General features: G+C 43.4%; 1 long non-coding RNA gene across 2 annotated transcripts; it reads right to left on the reverse strand.

Moving 5' to 3' along the window:
- Window positions 1–4,066: 4,066 nt before the first annotated feature.
- Window positions 4,067–7,654, reverse strand: LOC129853730 (uncharacterized). 2 transcript variants are annotated; one of them, XR_008759173.1, is made up of 2 exons: window positions 6,773–7,654; window positions 4,067–5,449 (listed from the first exon to the last, which is right to left on the reverse strand). It is a non-coding gene; the product is annotated as an uncharacterized LOC129853730 (long non-coding RNA). The 2 variants fall into 2 exon arrangements; XR_008759174.1 differs by having other exon boundaries at window positions 4,067–5,463.
- Between the last annotated feature and the right edge of the window lie 492 nt (window positions 7,655–8,146).

Below are 8,146 nucleotides of genomic sequence, written 5' to 3' on the forward strand. Positions count from 1 at the left end.
CAACCCTCAGGTCAGAGAGAACCCCCCTCCCATGCAGGGCAGGACTCGCCGGGCCCGTGGAGGAGGAGGCCACAGCCGCCGCAGCCTCCTCCGCTTCAGTGTCATGCTAATGACGGTAAGACGCATGGTTACCAGTCACACCAGCCTGGTCAGACGCTTACTCCCCTTCCTGTCCTCCATGTGCTCTAGCCTGGAACGCATTGCTGTGGCAGCGGAGGGGTACACCACCACCAATACTCGCTCCACCAATGCAAATGCTCCCTCTATTGGGTCCTCCTCCACTCGTCCTGCCTCCACCACCCCAGCCACTGCTAGCAGTGCGCCCTCTAACCCAGCCAATCCACCCAGAGCACTCTCCACCACCACCTCTCAGATCCGCAGTCGTACTCGCACAACCGGCACCCGTCGATCACTCATCCGAGCCCGGACCAACCGCAGAATGGGCCTGTCTCGTATCATTGAGAGCCATCTGTCCAGACGAGGCTCCCTCCGTGAGAGGGACAGATGAGGACTAAGGAATGAGAGACTCAGATGGGGTTTCTGTTTGCTATGTTGCCTACCTTCTTTTTGGTGACCTGTTCCTTGGTTTGTTTTAATAAATGCCACCTATGAATGTAGATGGGTTTTGTTGGCCTGCTAGCATTGCTGGCTGCATGTACAGTTATCTGTGCCCAGTGACGTTTATTTTTTGTGAAATGTACAGATTCATTACCCTTACAGTACATTTAATTTTCATGTGGGTTCAAAGAGGTTCTACTCCATTTCCATTTCCTGGTGATATTTGAATTGATTGTGTTTTATAATGTTAGCTAAAATCAGTGTTTCCCTTAGCCTAATTAATAATTGCAGACTATTCCTCAATGGTTAATGATCTATCATTGTTTGGTCCAGTGAAAGCACTGACTCTGTATTTGGAGTAATACTATGTACTTCAAAGGCATTGGTTGTTATGATGCTGTGGCACTGGTTCTTTACAAATTACATTAGTGCTACTGTGCAAGCCAAGCACTGGCCCTCTAATAGTAATGGATTTTAATGCAGTGCTACAAGACTCTGACTCCTCTCATGTAGAAACTGCTCTGCCCTCATCAGGTTTGGTACCCATCATCTAACTATACCTATAAGGATGGTAACAATCGCTAATGGACAACATCACATGGTTATTTACTGAGCAATAACATTGCAAGAGATTGGGGAAGGTACCACACTGAGGAAAAGGATGGGAGAGAGCTTTTGTGTGGTGTAATTTTTCTAGCTTATTTTGTTATGCATCTGTCAATGTCAAAATGGGCGTCAATATGATTTATAAACCAAAGAATTTGTATATTTACTACTATTGCATATCAAATACTTGATTACTTTTGTTATATGTTTACTTGTTCATTTGTTTGTTCCTGACATCAAATAAAGATTTGAATTGATTTTGACAATGAGTTTTTAAGTGTTGTACATTCAGAGATGGTTACAACCAAGGTGTAGTGTTTTTTTCTTGCCACTAGATGGTGATGGTTCCTTTAATTTTTAGACGTTTAGTGTTTCATCTGAGTAGTTCAACGAAGACAACTTTAATAGTCCTAGGTTGTCATCCTTTTAGACTAGAGTCAGAGGGAGCAAGCCAACAATCTGTGCAGGCAGCAATGAGACCTATACACACACACACACAGCCATTTTGATTGTGCGGTTGTTGATAGATGAATGTGTTTAATCTTAGAGGTAGCCTATCGGTAACACATTTTAAATATCAATATTTTCAATTTCCTGAATCAATCTGCAGTTGTATTTTCATAGCTGTACTCTCCTCTGGTTTTCAGAGATAAAACAATCTCCACATAATGTTAAATTGTCTTAGTTAAGAGCCAAGACAAAATCACTTGACACAAGTTTACTTTGAGCACATCTTTCCATTCCCATTGTCTCGTTCATGTTGAACTTAGCAGAGATAATTCATAGTGCCAGTGCTCTTGTCTTTGGTGTGAGTATACTATGGGTGCCCCCCATTCCTCTGATCAAAAGTAGTGTACTATGTAGGGAATAGGGTTTCATTGAATCCATCTCACGAGAGGGCAGTAAAGTACAGTGAACAAATGACTTGTCAGGGGTCGTGCTGGGCTGTGTAGATGTATGGAGGCCATGCATTACCCACGAGACGTAAAGCATATCTTGGTCTTGTAACAATGAGAGTTACTAGACAGCTATCGTACCACACTGAAGGGCTCAATAATCAATGCTGTCAGAACACTGCATCTTGACAGTTACACACGACTACACCAAATGCATGGATTCTATTATATTGAGTCCTCTTAAAGGCCCAGTATAGTCAAAAACATGATTTTTCTGTGTTTTATATTTATTTCCACACTACGAGGTTGGAATGATACTGTGCAAATGATAATACCCTTTTAGTGTAAGAGCTGTTTGAAAAGACCGGCTGAAATTTTGGCCTTCCATGGTGACATCGCCATGCAGTAAATTAAAGGTGCTACACATTGGATGTTTAAAAATGATTCCATTTTGCATTGTGTAATGATGGTGTTTCACAGTATTACTTACCCACCAGTGTTGTGATATGCTGTGATATTTTCCTGTTGTCAAACTGGGACCGCTGCTCTGACTTTGGCTGTACATTTTTCGCTGGTAAAGTAGCTATTGGCAATGTCAGAGCTAGTAAGGGGAAAAGAGTCAAGTGCAAGTGTTAGTTCACAAAAGTATTTTTTCTTTTTTTTTGGTGGGTAAGGAGGGATGCTATGGGATTAGATAAAATACTCTTTAAAAAGGTAGGGTTTCAGATGTTTTTGGAAGATGGACAGGGACTCTGCTGCCCTAGTTTCAGGGGAAAGCTGGTTCCACCATTGGGGTGCCAGGACAGAGAAGAGCTTGGACTGGGGTGAGAGGGAACTGCCCTCCCGTAGGGGTGGGAGGGCCAAGAGACCAGAGGTGGCAGAACGGAGTACTCGGGTTGGGGTTTAGGGTTTGAGCAGAGCCTGAAGGTAGGGAGGGGCAGTTCCTCTTGCTGCTCCGTATGCAAGTACCGTGGTTTGTAGTGGATATGAGCTTCCAATGGAAGCTAGTGGAGTGTGCGGAGGAGCAGGGTGATATGATATTTTCAGTAACAGTGGAGGGTAGAAGTCTGTATCAAAGGTACCTCAGTTTTGTACATGGGTACTAATCCATGAGAAAGGGAAACCGGCTGGTTTAAAAGTGGAAGTCTATTTGTTGTGGGCGAGTGTTTGGCACGCTCTGCTACGAGGCTCCTGCTCCAAGGCAACTGGTCCTTTGACTATATACACACGCACGAATAGGCAGACTCACATAAAAACACACACACTTGGCTGTGGCATTTGTAATGGGCTTTGACTTTAGCTGTCTTGTTCATGGCACCTATCAGGTTTAGTCCTGTTAGCTCTGTAAACTAACCACACAGGGTACAAGACACACACACACACCTGTCTCTCCACCTCTCTATCTGTAGTAGTATCACATTGCATAGTCTAAAGTAGATCATCCAGACATTGTTGATGTGGTGATTGGTGTGTGTCTGGTTTGTGTTTATAGCATAAAAATCTCTATGGTTTAGATTGGCAATTCTTCCTAGTTTAGGATGTCTGGTATCATTGTCATTTTGATAGTGTTATTGTCTGTAGACCAGTATTCTCCATTCTGTACTTACGTAGAAGCACTCATAAACAAACCTTATTAGGTACCAGGTATTGTGTTCAACCAGTTTTTCTTGTTAGAGCGGTGACGTGCATACACCCCTTTACATTTACCTGGCAAGTTTTGACATACAGGCATCCCTATATACTGTAATGACCAGAGAGAGGGAAAAGAAAGAGAAGAGACGAAATACAGAAACAAATTACTTCCATATTGAAAGAGCTTAACAATATTTAGGCCGTTTGACCTGCTTTTAGGCCAACTGAACTGTATTTCATGTTTAGGACAATATGCATCTTCTTATTTGCAACTTATTTGCATAAAGAGTCCCCTCATTCAGAAATGTCTGAATCAAAAGCAGGTTAAGACAACCCAATATCAGGACTCAAGGTAAGACCCAAAAGCATACGCATCGAATTGACAATGGTTTAATCTTCCAACATGGGTAGGCAATAGACAGGTCAAGGCAGGCAGGGGTCAGGAAAGCAGAGAGGGGCAACGGTACCAGACGACAGGCAGGCTCAGGGTCAGGGTAGGCAGAGGTCAACAATCCAGAGGTGGGGCAAAGTTACAGGTCAGCAGGCAGACTCAGGGGCAGGCAGAGTGGTCAGGCAGGCGGGCTCAGAGTCAGGACAGGCAAGGGTGAAAACCAGGAGGGAGAGAAAAAGAAAGACTGGGAAAAGCAGGAGCTGAAAACAAAAATGCTGGTTTACTTGACAAACAAGACAAACTGGCAACGGACAAACAGAGAACACTTGTTTAAATATACGGGGGATAAGGGGGATGATGGGCGACACCTGGAGGGGGGTGGAGACAATCACAAGGACAGTTGAAACAGATCAGGGTGTGACACCCAATTGATACGTGAGTTATTGATCTCTTGTTTCTCTGTACTGCCTCTCCACTTTTGTTAATCCACAGCAGTGTTACTCACATTTTTTTGTAAGGGGGCCACTTTGGGTTGAGACAATCATTCAGAGGGCCGCACCGATCTTTAATTTATTGTACTTTTTCTTCCAATATTTTCAATTATCAATTGTAAGCAAATTCAGAGCAATAGAGCACATGCAATTGATTTGATGTACAGCACATCACAAAAATATACATACACACATCAAATAGGCTACATCAGATGTATAAAACCCATATTAAGGGTTAGCTCAGTATTTAGATGAGGGAATATGTCCCTTCTGCTCCTTGACTGAATTCATTCAAAATGTATAGTCTGTTGTTGCTATCCTTGTGAGGAAATCCAATCAATCAAATGTATTTATGAAGCCCTTCTTACATCAGCTGATGTCACAAAGTGATGTACAGAAACCCAGCCTAAAACCCCAAACAGCAAGCGATGCAGGTGTAGAGTCAGGGTGGCTAGGAAAAACTCCCTAGAAAGGCCAGAACCTAGGAAGAAACCTAGAGAGGAACCAGGCTATGAGGGGTGGCCAGTTCTCTTCTGGCTGTGCCGGGTTGAGATTATGGCCAAGATCTTCAAATGTTCATAGATGACCAGCAGGGTCAAATAATAATAATCACAGTGGTTGTCGAGGGTGCAACAGGTCAGCACCTCAGGAGTAAATGTCAGTTGGCTTTTCATAGCCGATCATTCAAAATAGCTCTACCGCTCCTGTTGTCTCTAGAGAGTTTAAAACAGCAGGTCTGGGAAAGGTAGCACGTCCGGTGAACAGGTCAGGGTTCCATAGCCGCAGGCAGAACAGTTGAAACTGGAGCAGCAGCACGACCAGGTGGACTGGGGACAGCAAGGGGTCATCAGGCCAGGAAGTCCTGAGGCATGGTCCTAAGGTTCAGGCCCTCCGAGAGAGAGAAAGAAAGAAAGGAAGAGAGAAAGAGAGAAAGAAAGAGAGAGAATTAGAGAGAGCATACTTCAATTCCCACAGTACACCGGATAAGATTGGAGAAATACTCCAGATATAACAGACTGACCCTAGCCCCCCGACACATAAACTACTGCAGCCTAAATAATGGAGAATGGATCCAGGTGTGCATTGGTCAGTCTGTTTCTCTGTTTTTGTTTCACAATGTTGATTGTTGAAAATGTTGCTTCACATGGATAAGTGCGGACAAAAAATGTCGTATTTTGCACACACTGCTTCAAAAGTGGATACTCTGTGTCTGACACAAGGCTCAGACACAGAGGGTAACAGCTGATCTTAGTTCACCTTGCAATGTATCATTTGCCTGCAACTCCACTATCTCACTCTCTATTCCAGCAAGGTCAGTAGAGGGCTGTGATGACTGGGGTCAGAGATGACATTGGCACATAAAAGGGGTTCTCAATGAAGTTGAAAAACTCCTTGTACTCCATGATATCCTTGAATCTTGATTCAAACTTCAATTTCAACTTTTCCAACACACACAAATGCATCATAGCTAAAATGTTGCAGTATGTCTGGGTTGGATGTGGTGACTGCTCTGAGTTTTGGGAAATTAACAAACTGTCTGTCAGGTTTTAGCTTTCCCTTGGAGTTGGAGAGTCACCGTGTTCAGGTGGCAGCTGATGTCAGTTAAAAAAGCCAGCTTTAATATCCACTGTGGATCATCCAGCTCTGGCTCCTCTTTCCAAAACTCTGCCACGAGACAGCCATCTCACCTCACTGTGAAATATCAAGCCGCCGCTGTCTGGTATTCCTCCAGCAACTCCCAGGATTGCCAGTGATTCAGTGCCCTCGCAATAATAAAGTTCACCACGCGCACAACTTGCTGCATCACATTCTGTAAGTAAGTCTTCGAGTTTAGCCTCAAGTGCTTCCTGGTGAATGATACAATGAAACATAACAAATTTGGGAATATCCTCTCTCTTTCTCATCAGGCCTATGAGTCCCTTCTCCTTCCCTCGCATGTTTGGGGCGCCGTCAGTGCACACAGATGCCAGATTTCACCAGTCAATATTATTATCAGCAAAAAATGTAACAAGGGCTTACAGAATATCCTTGTGTTTGTCCCTGAAGGGGCAGTAAACATAAAAGCTATTCTCTGAATGACTCATTTTGAGAGAAACGGACCCAAACACATAATTGGGCTATGTCACTTACATCAGTGCTTTCGTCAACCGCAATACTAAAACCCGGCACCATGGATATGTCAGTAATCAGTTGCTTACCGATGTCATCACCGATGTCTTCTATGCGTCTGGTTATGGTCGAGTCTGAGAGTTGCAATCACTTAATTTGCTTTAAAATAGCGTCCTTGTTTGTGAAATCATCATACAATATTTTGGCTGAGGCCAAAAAACATTATTTGACAAACTCCGCATCTGTGAAGGCCTTCTTGTTTCTCTCGAGTATCCAAGCAATCTCATATGTTGCCTCTGTCGTTTTCTCTGCGACAGTGCTAGATCTGTCCATCATTTGTTGTTGTCCTTTGAGCTGTCCTTTCAGTTGCGCTATTTTGTTGTTTCTGAGGTTGCTTTGTGGCGGATATGTTTTGTCAAAGTGGGCATGATGTGACTGGAAATGTCGCTACAAATGTTGTTGTTTAAAACAATTGACTGCCTTCTGGCAATAAGACAGAGTGAGCTAGTCCCATCATGCAGTACAAAAAAATACTTGTCTGTCCATTTCTCTTGGAACTTTCTGTGTTCTTCTTGAATCGACCATATCCTTTTCTTAGCGATGTTAGCCACGTTAGCTACGTTAGCTAGCTGCATTTCCCCACCGCCATCTTCCTGATTTTCCTGGTTCTACGGTGGTTGTTCATTCATAGCTGTCACGTTGTTCTTCAGCTCTTCCCCCTCATTTTCATTGTCAATAGATTTACGTTTCTTTTTTACAATAAATCGATCCATGTCGACCAAACTGCAAAATTAGCTAGTCGCTGTAGCTGAGCACTTGCTTTCTATTTCGGCAAACGTTCTATTTCGGCCTTTCTGTTCAACAGCTGCACTATACTGCCATCTATCTGCTGCCTAGGGAACAATATATATATTCAACGAAGTGATTCAGGCCTGCATTAAACACATTGAATTGAAATTGTATCATTGTTATGTACTATGAATGGAAAATCGGAAAATCCCGCGAGCCGAAAATGAAGGGCTCGCTGGCCGCATGCGGCCTGCGGGCCGCGAAATGAGTACCACTGATCCACAGGGTCAGGCCTGATGATATTGAGAAGCTACACTGGTAGTGCACTACTGCCATTTGCAATTCAGATGGAAGGCTGAAGAAGAGGAGGGCGAGAGGAGGAGGGGGAAATTGGGAAAGGATGAGTGGGATAAAAAGGAAAGATATACAGTGCCTTCAGAAAGTATTCATACCCCTTGACTTATTCCACATTTTGTTGATTTAAATATAAAAAGTTTCAAACATCTACATACAATACAGCCGAAGAAACCTTTTTGAGCCCTTTTTTCTAAGACTGTAGAGATGAGGTGCTGATTAATGTATATGCATGTAAGGTGGGACACTTGAAAAATAGACAATAAAAGGGTTAACCTTGTCAGATTTGTTCAGTTCTGTGCCTTTTGCACTTGCCCAAA

Source organism: Salvelinus fontinalis, chromosome 4, assembly GCF_029448725.1.
Source record: "Salvelinus fontinalis isolate EN_2023a chromosome 4, ASM2944872v1, whole genome shotgun sequence".
NCBI classification, from domain to species: Eukaryota; Metazoa; Chordata; class Actinopteri; order Salmoniformes; family Salmonidae; genus Salvelinus; species Salvelinus fontinalis.